The sequence below is a fragment of the Microtus oregoni genome, unplaced genomic scaffold (assembly GCF_018167655.1).
Source record: "Microtus oregoni isolate MIOR12 unplaced genomic scaffold, Mior012 000038F_ref0000394, whole genome shotgun sequence".
Taxonomy (NCBI): Eukaryota; Metazoa; Chordata; class Mammalia; order Rodentia; family Cricetidae; genus Microtus; species Microtus oregoni.
The window spans coordinates 6,707,337-6,720,083 of record NW_024543097.1 but is presented as its reverse complement, the minus strand read 5'-3'; the positions used below and the strand labels follow the sequence as shown (position 1 = coordinate 6,720,083).

Sequence of the window (12,747 nt, the reverse complement as noted above, 5' to 3'; positions counted from 1 at the left end):
GCCGCAAGCACTTTATAGCAGAGGTGCAAAACACTGGAACCTAGACTTCATTTCGAATTCAGAATGACTTTCAGGACCGATTCTCCAAAGGCAGTCTTCTTGCGTTAATTGGGTGAAGAAATGTCTGCATCGTGGAGCCCAGCCCACTCTGACTCAGCATCGTGTTGGAAAATGACAACAGCGACATCTTCTGTCGATGTACAGCAACAACCACTTCCAAAGCCCAGTGTACCTTACCGACGGAAGCCTTAAAATCATGGGAAATGGGCGTGGCGCCTCTGTTTTAACGCTGATAAGGCCTAAAAAAATTCTCTTTTTGCTACGAATTACTTTTTACTCACTATTATGTAAATACATTCTTCAAAAATTACTTTTAAAAACAAATTGAACTCATATCTTATACACTAGCAGTAAAGATTTCAGGGGTAGTTTTGAACTAATTACACTCTCATCCTAAATTTATGTTTCCATTAGCTTTCTGACTGTTTTCTAAATCTAATTAGCAATGAAATTTTCCTTGTTAAATTTGGAGATGTGTTTTTTGAGATAACAGCACAAGATAAGACCGTATAAGGAACACACGAATACGTTTATAATGTGTTTCCTACATTGCTTCCAACCAATGCCAATAATGAGTTTGAAATGATAATTGTTGTTCCATTGATGTACTTTATATATTAGCCGTCCTATAGAAGAGATAAAGTTCGAAGTCGCTGAATGAATAGACTACGTGGCAGCATTCTAATTAAAAGACACACTGATAGAATAATGTTGGTTATATACATCACAAAACCTTCAAAGCCAGAACATGGGCATAATGAAATAAGAACAAAAAATAGGCTGTAGGCAAAGAAGGCTTTTTAAAACAAACACATACATACCATGGTATCAAAGGTGGTACCCGCTCACTAAGCTAGTGATATACACTCAAAAACTGAACAGCTGGGAACAATCTTAAACCACTTGAGTTCATCATACTCTGCATAGCTTGTTAAATTCAAGAGACTCTAAGGACCCAAAACTCCTATGTGGGGTCCCAAGATTGGAAAGCCAGTAGTGTCCCGTCCAACTACTAGTTTTTCCTTTCTTGTGGACAAAGTCACCAACCCCCCTTCTGATTAGCACCTCAAACTTCCAGTGTCGTGGAGATGTCCTTAGGTCAATAACCTTTGGTTATTCATACTGTGAATGGTTACCCTCGCCAAACACCACACCTACCCCTTCACTTTGGCTAAACTCCTATCATTTGTGTTAGATGCTAATCTCTCCATTTCACAGACTGGAAAATGGAGGAATGGGAAAGCTGGGCAACTTACCTAGGATACCTTGAAATATATGGTTGCCACGCCACCCAGTTCAGGTACCAAGCCCAGTGAAAAGAGCCAAATAAACCACACAGCAACAGCTAAGCAAGCACTTCATCCTATCCTCTTGGCCAGTTGGGTGACAACTGGCTAGCCATGTAGGAACACCTTAGAAAGAAAGGTGATTGTTTTTCTAACTAGAAAACTTTCCAGGAGCCAGGTGCCACACTTGAGAACACCATCTGTGTGCAACCACCCAGTTCCCTGCCTGAGGAGGTGGGCTGCTTGGGTTGTCTAGCAGTCCTAAGTCTCGTTGCCCATTTCACACAGGGTTTCTCAGGGACCTCCAGAGTTCGCTCTTCCTTTTATTTCACCCTAACTTCGTTAACCCCAGGCAAAAATGTCATTCAAGAATACAAATATGTTAACAATTAAAGTTCATTTTTGTGGGGGCTGGAGAGATGGCTCAGTGGCTAAGAGCATTGCCTGTTCTTCCAAAGGTCCTGAGTTCAATTCCCAGCAACCACATAGGGGCTCACAACCATCTATAATGAGGTCTGGTGCCCTCTTCTGGCCTTCAGGCATACATGCAGACAAAATATTGTATATATAATAAATAAATAAACATAAAGAATTCATTTTTGTGTATCTTCTCACGACTCTGCCCTAGCCTGCAGGTCATAGACGTCACCTTAAACAAGTGTGCTAACAACTCCGTTTCTGTCTCGTCTCATTTCTGTTTATCTTTCTGTTCTCTCGCATTACCCCCCCCCCATAGTCTCACATCTTCAACAGTCTCGTTGACTTTGTTGCCTACAAATTAGGTTGTTTTCCTTTTTTCTACTACTAAGTTAGGTAGAACTTCTCAGTTTATGGTCCACGAGACCCACTTAGATGTCAACTTCTTTAGAAAAAAACAACTCCCATTTACATAAAACCAAAACAAACTGGAGACCTAATTCATCTACTGGCCTGGAATTGGCTACTATCAAGTTAGTAACTTGTACCTTAGATTAAAACTAGAGTAAGAGTACAGAGAAACCCTGCCTCGAAAAACCAAAACAAAAACCAAAACAACTAGAGTAAGACTTTGAACTCCAAAAAACAACCCAGGGAAAGGTCTGTCTTGAAAACGGGGTGGGGGGAGGGGTTAGGGGGTGGGGGACGGAACTAATCCAGAGGACAGGCCAGAGAAATCCCTTCTTCACAGGCAATGATCCTAGAGAGGGTGCAAGCAGAGCAGTCTGAGTCTGGGTTTTCCATAAATGGTGTCGAAAGGAGGACAGGCAATATTGGGGCACAGAGAGAATCACCCTGTGGTAGGAGCAGCCCGCTGCCGCCTTGCACACAGAGACATGGCTGTTTAACAGATGGGTCCTGAAGACTGTGTTTGTCACATACTTCAGCAAGATTGGGAGATCAGTGCTGGCAAGGAAAGGTGGCCTGGGAAGTGTCTGCAGCCCGGGGAGTAGCTGAAGCCGGGGTCAGGCGTTTATCTGAACCTCCGTGGGGCACAAACAGACCGCGAGCGGGTAAGACAGAGCTGCGCTGCAGAGCCAGCAGTCAGGGCGTGAATGGTATGCAGGCAAGCGGACCTGTGATAGACAGGCTTGGCAGGTGAGACCGGCTGGCTGGAATTTGCAGCCAGGGTTAAAAGTTGGGACAAAGTTCATACTACTAAATCAGCTATTGCCACAGTGTCTGTGGAGTCCTAGCCCAGGGGCCAGACTCGGCGCAATGCCTTTCACCTGAAGGATGCTCCCAGGCCTGCTGTGTGAGGTCCTTCTACAGTACCTATGGTCCCAGAACTCGGAAGGTCACTTTCTCTTCCCACAACAAGATAGCTGCCACCAGCTGCCAGAAAGAAGAAACCCTCACTTAAATCCTCCACCTTCAAAGGAGACGTTTATTATTATGGACTGTTAGTGGTGAGAAAATACTGGTTAAACGGTGCTGATATTAACAGTTCCCAGCCTCGACTTGAAGATGCTTGGCGTCTTTTAACATCCTGATGTGCAGACCGGCCTCTGAGTGAATGCCATCTGGGACCCTACAAATACACATTCCCTCGGGTTGTGTTATAATAGGGAAACGCTGTATAAAGATAAAATACAGCGCCTGTGCAGACTCTGGGGGAAGGCTGGCTTTTCAGCTCACAGAGAAAGTCCGTGCAGGGCCTCCACAAAGAGGCCTGTGGGAAACTGTCTGATGGGGGCACTATTGGAGGCGGGGGAGGGGGGCAGTGAATATGTACGGGGTGGGGCGGCTACATCTATTTGGGGAATGCTGAAGCAACTGGTTTAACAGGCGCTTCTCCCTGCTTTGCTCATAAGACCTTCTAGAGAAGAGTCAATATTGACTAAATACATACACAACTTATGAGGTCCTCGGGCCGTAAGGAATTCTCCTCTGAAAAGGGATGGTACTTTGACCCCTCCTGTGTAGGGCGATGGAGCAGTAGGAGAGGAAATAAGCTCGCTCTTGTTCTGTGTGGTAGAAACATCCTTGGATGCATTGACCTGCACAACTTTTAAGGCGTGGAGTATTTTTTCATGAAGTCTGAGCACTTTTCATCTGGAAATAAAAAGCACTCACGGTGTCTTCTGAGCGAAGCTCGGTGGCGGGTTCTGCATTTATGTACACAGTTAAAATTATTTAAAATCCAAATCAAGTAAAATGTTTAATCTGCTCAATTTCTGAAAGCTACTATCTCAGAATACTGTGATGTGCTGTCTTTGAGCACACTCACTCTGCCCATCAAAAACCAGAGGCGGCAATGCAGAATTGTACCACGTACCCGGGCTCAGCATGTGTGGGGTAAGACACTGTGAGTCCGGCCGGACCATAGAATGAGAAACCGTGTCTCAACAAAACAAAAGTAAATAATTAGAATTAAGTCTTCTCAGGGACATTCATTGACATAAGAAGACAACCATCCCTTTAGTCTCTGATTTAAAAAAAACGCAATATTTTATAGAAAAAGAATTAGGCATTATAAATATGTTTATTTATATTAGTATTACTTTGTGTGCATGTGTGTGTGCGCACGCACATGACAATGATGAACTTTATGAAGTCGGTTTTCTCTTTCCCTCTAGGAACTGAACGGAAGTCTTCAGACATGCTTGGCAAAGGTTTCCTTAGCCACTTCTCCAGATTCACAGCATTTCTTAAATTGTACCTAAGAAATATTATTATTTTCCATGTAAAATATAGTTATTGAGTACTTACAAGAGTAGCAAGCAGTTAAAATGCAAACATTAAAAGATTTCTCCTTAGGAAAGTATTTCTCTGAAGAACGCACCATGTTGTATTGTGGGCATGCATAAATCATTTATATGGCACAGAAAGAAATGTAGTTTCAATGTAAATCTTAATAGTTATTGCCGAGGAAAGTATTGATAGCAACAGCAAAGATTCAACGTGTATTCATAATTGACAAATTACATTAAATTTGTAGTACTTCATTGACATTTGCAGATCTCTAGCGCCGCCTTGTGGCCATGTGTGAGTATTTCTACTTCAAGGTATTAATAAATGTGAGCAAATACTCTCAAGGTTTGAAGTAATTTGTTTAGAATAGATTGTTTGAGGCACAATTCAATTATGATATCTATTCTTGAATAAATATTATCTAGATCACATATCCATATATGCTTGCATAAATACAGACATGTAGAAGATGCATATGTATACCAGTCTCAAAATGACATGTACTTCATATCAGTGGTTCATAAAATATGGTAGTCTTGAGCAATCTGCCATGCATACCCCATCTCTCTTCTATTGTTTGCAAAATTACACACAGGATTTTTACCTCCCAACAGCCAGGATCCACCAGGATTACTCAAGTCCGACCATATGTTAAAACTGCCAATGAGATTAATAATAACGCTAACAATAATATAATTTCCAAGTATACTGGAGGATTTAAACACAGCCCCAGAGTATGTGCCTGGGAACTTACAAGACAGCAGCTGGTGTTACAGGACTGTAATCCAAGTCATGTATAAGGACCTTCAGTTGGGAAATAATGTATATAAAGGAAAGAGCGATGAGTCCTCATTACGAGGAAGTGTGCGGCTGCACCATGATGACATCATTACGAGGAAATAGGAAGTGTGAAATAGCACCATGTCAACGTCCTTACAAGGAATACCATGTTGATGTCATTAGGAGGAAGTGTGCGGCTGCACCATGTTGACGTCATTACAAGGAAGTAGGAAGTGTGAAATAGCACCATGTCAACGTCCTTACGAGGAATACCATGTTGACGTCATTAGGAGGAAGTGTGAGGCTGCACCATGTTGACGTCATTGCGAGGAAGTGTGAAATGGCATCATATTGATATCATTACAAGAAAGTGTGAGGCTGGCACCATGTTGGCATCAATACAAGGAAGTGTGAGACAGACCGACGCCATGTTGACACCTACCATTCAAAATGGTTCAGTTCTGATGAGCCCAGAACTGCGGAATTACAAAAATGAGGACAGGCATCCCACCTCCCGAAAGACTGGAAACTGCTCTACAAATACCCTAGATGGAGTCCTAGAAACCCATGGAAGGTAGAGGTGTGTGAGGACTGGGATTTCCTGGGGAAGCAAGGCCTGTGCTTACATTTGAATCCCTTTTCCTCAGCTCCTGAGCGTAAGAACAGGTGCTTATGTTTAAGGTCCAAGGATGATTACTCCACAGTTTCCAACACTTCAAAATCATCAACACTAGGACATTAGACAAAAATAATATATGAAAAACTTTTCAAATGTCACTATGAGAAGGCTTGTAAATGTAAAGACCTAAAACACTGCACAATTCATATTAATAGGGCTGGAAGTAATTGAATGTCAGTGAATCCCATGATTTATAGAGTCCTTCATGCCCTGTATATAATGGAACCCCTTGGCAATGAGTCCTGATAGTTGATGAGCGTGATAGTGAGTTTGTTTCCAATAACCAACCTGGCCTAGAACCTTCTATCATTTTTATAGTGGTCTGTTTGGTCTTATTTCTACCTGTGCCTCAAGTTTCCACTTTAAGTTAAAGAGGGAAATCACACAATGGGAATTTTAGCCTTTTTACTTCCTTCAGCTATATGACAGTTTCAAGACAATAAAGTGTCTTAGCAAATATGTAAGAATTGCCTAACCCAGCCACTCACTCCTATTGTATTAGAGCCAATATGTAATTTCAGCTATAGTGCATGCACTTATGAATTTGAGTACTCATGTTTGGTTAATAAATGATTAGAATTGTAAAAAAATAAAGAAAAGATAAAATGAAAAAAAAAGAATTGCCTAACCCTTAACTTTGAGGGTTTTGTTTGTTTTTTGCACTTTTTGTTTTCTTGAGGTAGGACTTCTTCATACAACCCAGACTAAGTATTTGCTATTGAGCCAAAGATGGTGTTGAACTTGTGTCCCCCCAGCCTCCACCTCCACTAGAACCCCCATCCTCCTGCTTCTACTACCCTGCTCCTCCCGCCTCCACCTCCAAAGTGTTGGGATTATAGGATTGGGTCTCCAAACCTGGCAAATTAAAACTACTTGAGAATAACTGTCTGAGAACACCCTACATTCTTACAACATATTCTTTTTTGCCCAAAATCATCTTGGACCCTCTTTGGAAATTGCCTTCTGACATAACAGCATGTCCCTTGAATGTCAGTGATGCCACTTTGTTCTCAGTGGCGGATCTGAGTTCTTTGGATGGTATTGAAGAGCATCTGCCGCAAAGACTGCTGGGCAAAGTGTGTTAGGTTCAGCAATGAGCAAAATAAAATGAAGCTAAGTTAAAATGAAAAGTTCGTGGAGCTATAATGTACTACGTGTGGTGGACAGGTGTGGAAGATATAAATGAAGTCTAAAGACTATTTTAAACCTTCCTAAGCTAGCTCAGAGACACTTCCCAAAACATTTCTGTATGTTCTGGTTATTTGGAGGTGTGGATAAAGCCCTCAGTTCCATAGCCCAAAGAGGATCGCTAAATCGGTGTCCATTTGTCATATAATTCTATTTTTTTATTGATGAGTTATTTAGGCACTTCGTGTTTATTGCCTTGAAGAAGGCATACTTGAAACTATTATACATACAGACTTGACCACACATCCACTTCAGTCATACACACTGAGCACTACTGTGGAGCTAGTGCCCGCTCGAGGAAGACTAGCCTTCTAGGTCAGCTTATAAAGGACCATGCACAGTATCACATTTGAAACTGGAGACGAGGTATGAAAGTAACCTTACCCAGATCTATTCAAACCATATAAAATGTTTATATGTTAATATTACAATTTAACACTTCACAAGTAACTGGGTGCTTTAATCCTCATTTGTAAATAATTTGATAATCATATATCTTGTCAAAGAAAAAACAAGGAGGAAACTGAACTTTTGATCAAATGTTTTCTAAAAGGTTTCCATTTTCTAAAATGTGTAATTTAAACTTGAAAGGAAATTCCCACAAGTAATTTTGATAAATTTGAAGGTGTGTTGTTTATCTTGTTAATGTCAAAAGCAGGATCTGAATTTTAATATCAAATGTCAATGTGCTTGCAATCCACCAAAAGAATAATATTAAAGTGCAGGGTGTGTTTTTTTACGGGCTAGAGCCTAGGTGCCTGCATTTGCTTCCTGTTGGTGCGCATGTTGCCACTCTTTCCATGAAACAGCATAAATGTATTTGTGAACACAGGTGTCGGCTCATATTTATCCTTCTCCCCTGGATTGTTAAAAATAAGAACATACTCTTCCTGTGGATTCCATGACTCTACTGTCAGGGGTAGGTATTTCATCAAAATCATTTCCTGGCCCATTCTCTTCTCACTCCCAACACCGACCACTTCTGCTGACACTTGGGACCCTTTCTTGGAATGCCCACCTTAATTCTTCAGTGGAGGACTGGGCACCAGAGTAAAATCGTAGGACCGATGTCATGAGCCAATGAATACCCAAAAATCCAACCACTTGTCTGTTTGAAAAAACAAACAAACAAAGACATTTCAGTCTAAAAACCAATGAAGTCTAGAGGCGCTTGCTGCAGGCACACTGCAGTACTGCGCTCGAGCCATGGGTTTCCCGATGTGTCCTGCGGAGCCTTCACATTTCCCTAGCTATGCTTATGACACATGGAAATAAGTTCATTTGGAAAACGTTCTGCAACATTGGGGTAGAATAATCCCAAGAATAAAAAGATTTCACATGTGGAAAAAGAAGTCAATGCTCATATTACAGGTTATAAAGCAATAATAGAACTATTACAGATGCAATTATCACCAGAGAGAATATCAATACCTTTGAAGCAATGACTGAATTTTCTAATAAAAAGAAAATTTATTTTATGTAAACTATTGACTCAAGGAACTTCATAATTAGGATGATTAATAACAACATTCAAATCATGACCAAAAAAAAATCTCTAGCATTTTTAATGTTGTTTTGAGAATGAAAAGAAAGAACATGTTATCTGTGTGATTTATACATGGAATTATTTGTCATTGAATAATTTGCTAAAATTGATCTGAATTTTCTGATTTGGTGTAGTTAAAGGCACATAGAGCTACGTCAACAGCAGTTGGAAAATCAGTTAATTTTTAGTACTTCTAAGAGTAAAACCATGCATATTTTACTGCACATGTGAGTGAATTGTTTCACAATCTTTATTCAGAAAGATGGCTCTAATTATTAATTCTGTTGATAGTTATGAGATACTATCAAAGTTGGATTTTTAAAAAATCAATATTAAACGTAGTAACCTATATTTTTGGTTCATTCGGAACATGGTATCAAAGGTCTGAGACTGAGAACTAGAAATATAGGCTCTGACTTTGTCCCAGGCCATAATTAGCTTGTGGGTTTTTCAATAGTAACTAGATTTGACTTACAGTATTAGAGTCTAGGACAAATCTTTGGTGATTAAAGAAAGATATGAATAATGCCTTATTAAGTTCAGAATAAAGTCTTAATTTGACCTTAAGATAGTTCAACTGTTAGGAGTAACTGTCTCTGTTAGCCACAGGATGTCAATTCCCAGCATGAGCCAAAGTACTCACCTAGGATGTCAGCCCCCAGCATGAGCCACAGCACTCACCCAGGATGTCAGCCCCCAGCATGGTTTTCAACCCCCAGCATGGACCACAGTACTCATCCAGGATGTCAGACCCAGCCTGGGCCACAATAATCACCCAGGATGTCAGCCCCCAGCATGGTTTTCAACCCCCAGCATGGACCACAGTACTCACCCAGGATGTCAGCCCCCAGCATGAGCCACAGTACTCACCCAGGATGTCAGCCTGGGCCACAGTATTCACCCAGGATGTCAGCCCCCAGCATGGACCACAGTACTCATCCAGGATGTCAGCCCCCAGCATGGACCACAGTACTCATCCAGGATGTCAGACCCAGCCTGGGCCACAGTACTCACCCAGGATGTCAGCCCCCAGCATGGACCACAGTACTCATCCAGGATGTCAGCCCCCCTCATGGACCACAGTACTCACCCAAGATGTCAGCCCCCAGCATGGACCACAGTACTCATCCAGGATGTCAGACCCAGCCTGGGCCACAGTACTCACCCAGGATGTCAGACCCCGCCTGGGCCACAGTACTCACCCAGGATGTCAGACCCAGCATGGACCACAGTACTCACCCAGGATGTCAGATGTTCTAGAAATTCAAGGCAGATCCATCCCCTCCCTGCTAACACTTGAAACTTGCTTCTAAATACATTGTGCCTAAGAAACCCTTTTCCCTTTGCCTTCCTAATTACGTGGACTTTCAGCCAGCACTTCTCACCAAAACTCTCTTGAGTTTGAAATTGGTCCATCTGTGTGGGATCCATCTGCTACCAAACAACTTAATTTTGTAGGGACTCCAGAATCTACTCAGGGCCTAGCACCAGAGAAAAATGAAGGTTTTCTTCTTTAAGGGAGCAGGCGTGGCTACGCTCTTAACATTTCTGTCACTAGTGCACCCCTTATCTAGCAAACACATTACTGTTGTAGGTCACAGGGTTTGTAGCTGGTCGAGACTGATGGTTACCTTTTTCCTTTGGTGGTATTAAAATGCCTTCCAGAACCATGAATGCTAGTCAATCTGGGTGAAGTCTAGCTGGGCACCAGCCTGATTTCTCCAGGTTTAATAACACAAATAAGTGTTGTCCTCAGAAATAGAACCTTACCATCAGGATGGAAAGCAACTAACAGCCTTGGCAATAGCCTGTGATATTTGGAGGTGCCACTTTTGCCCACAACTCAATAGAATATAACCCAGTCCCAGTAATGAAAACTTTGTTTGATGACAAGAGATGGCCAGTTGGGACTCTGTCGCCCTCCTTATTTGGAGATTCCACTAGGATCACCTTCATGACCTCTGGAGGACTCACCATTTCAAACTAAAAGTTGAACTGAATATCTATAATAACAAAAATCACATAAAAACAGATATGATAGAGAAGTGCAAAAATGACTTCCGGGTCGCAGCAGCACGGGCGCTCACGTGGGGAGGTTTGGCCTGCGGGTGTACCAGGAATGGTCACCAATGGCTCCCAGAGAAGAAGAAAAAGAAGAAGAAGAGAAAGAAGGCGAGGTCACAGAACCAGAGACTCAATACTCAGTCTTAAACAATAATGACTATTTTGTCAATGTTTCTCCTCCAAGAGTCACATCCCCCTCCAACAATGTGGGTAAAGGACAGGACCCTGAGACATCACTGGGCAAGAGAAATAAGAAGAAAACGTCCCCTAGTGCTCACTTGGAGGAGCACCTGGAGTCTGAAGTCACACAGAGAGGACGGAAAATGTCCTCCAGCCCTAGAAGGCAGGTTCATGAGCAGTCAGCAGAATGCCTCAGCGGAGAGAAGAAAAAGAAGAGGAGGAAGTCCTTACCACCAGCCACCTCCCAAGGCTCAGTGCTGAAGACCTCCCCAGACCCCAAGCGTGCTGAGGAAGTAAGCAAAGCCAGTAAGAAGGTCAAAAAAAACACAGGAAAGAAAAAAAGGTTCTGGACATTGAGGCCTGTCCTCCCCAGGACTCTTGGTTCTGTGAGGCTGGGGATGCTCTGTGCCCATGCTCAGGGGAAACAGAGGGTGAGGAGCAGGTGGCCTTGGGGCAGAAAAGGAAGCAAGGGAGCCCCAGAGAGCACAGCACAAAGAATAAAAAGAAGAAGACCCACCAACAGGGAGACATACTCGCAATCCACTCCAAGGGCTCTGTAGAGAGCAGCCTGAAGAAAGGAAATAAGTCACTCAAAAGCGAAGCTTTGGACTACATTCCCACAGACAGCCCAAAGTCCCATGGGAAGAAGAAAGTGAAATCCAAGAAAAAGGTGGACCAGCCAGACGGTGAAGGGCTGGCTGTGAAAAGGAGGAAAAAGAGGAGGAAAGACAGGGGAGCAAAGGAAGACCACTGGCAGGAGGAAGAAGAGGAGTCGGCCACAGACCTGGAGGTGGTACTGGAAAAGAAAGGCAACATGGATGAGGCCTGCATAGATCAGGTGAGGCGGAAGGCCTTGCAAGAGGAGATTGACCGTGAGTCGGGCAAGACAGAGGCTTCAGAACCCAAGAAGTGGACAGGAACCCAGTTTGGCCAGTGGGACACTGCTGGCTTTGAAAATGAAGAGCAGAAGCTGAAATTCCTGAAGCTTATGGGCGGCTTTAAGCATCTGTCGCCATCATTCAGCCGCTCTCCCAGCATGACTAGCAGGCACAACATGGCCCTGAACAAGAAGTCTTCAGACACACTCCAGCAGAATCTGCAGCAGGACTACGACCGGGCCATGAGCTGGACGTCCAGCCGTGGGGCTGGCCTGGGCTTCTCCTCTGAGGCTCACAAGGTCTTCTACATTGACCGGAACGCCTCCAAGTCTATTAAGTTGAAGATGAAACTTTATTGCCCTGTTCCTAAAACTGCATTTCTTGATCAGTTTTCCGTCTGCCAAGCTGGCTTGGATCAGTCACCTGCAGATATTGAGGACCACTCGTGATGAGTTTTGGACGAGCAGGTGGAAGCTGCTTATGTCAGGAACAAGTACCAGTGGCTAAACCTCCTATTTTCTGTTCTAAACCTTCTACCTCCTTGGGTGAAAGTGTTTTAGTAATAGTAGCTAGCAGTTGTTGGCAAGTGCAGGGCCCTGACTAAGGTGTTTTCCTTGCATTGATGTATTTAAACCTAATTATGGAATGGGTGCTATTCTCATCAGGGATAAAGTAATAAAATGCCCAGCGTCACCTCCGCTAAGTGCCATCAAGAGTACATCACACAGCTTCACTCAGTGATCAGTGAATGGAGAAAGCAAGTGTTGTGCCATGTCTTCCATGGGGACCAACAAATTTGTTTCTCCTCTGTGGAGATCGACCTCTGAGCTGGAGGCTTTTCAGCTGCCGTCCTACCATCTGAGTGCAGTGCTTGGATTTGATGTTTCTGTGCATGGATTGAATGTCAAACACGGC

General features: G+C 43.0%; 1 pseudogene; it reads left to right on the top strand.

Annotated features, from left to right (window-relative positions):
• The first annotated feature begins 5,608 nt into the window (after positions 1 to 5,608).
• Positions 5,609 to 12,281, top strand: LOC121433369 (annotated as a pseudogene).
• Positions 12,282 to 12,747: the final 466 nt, after the last annotated feature.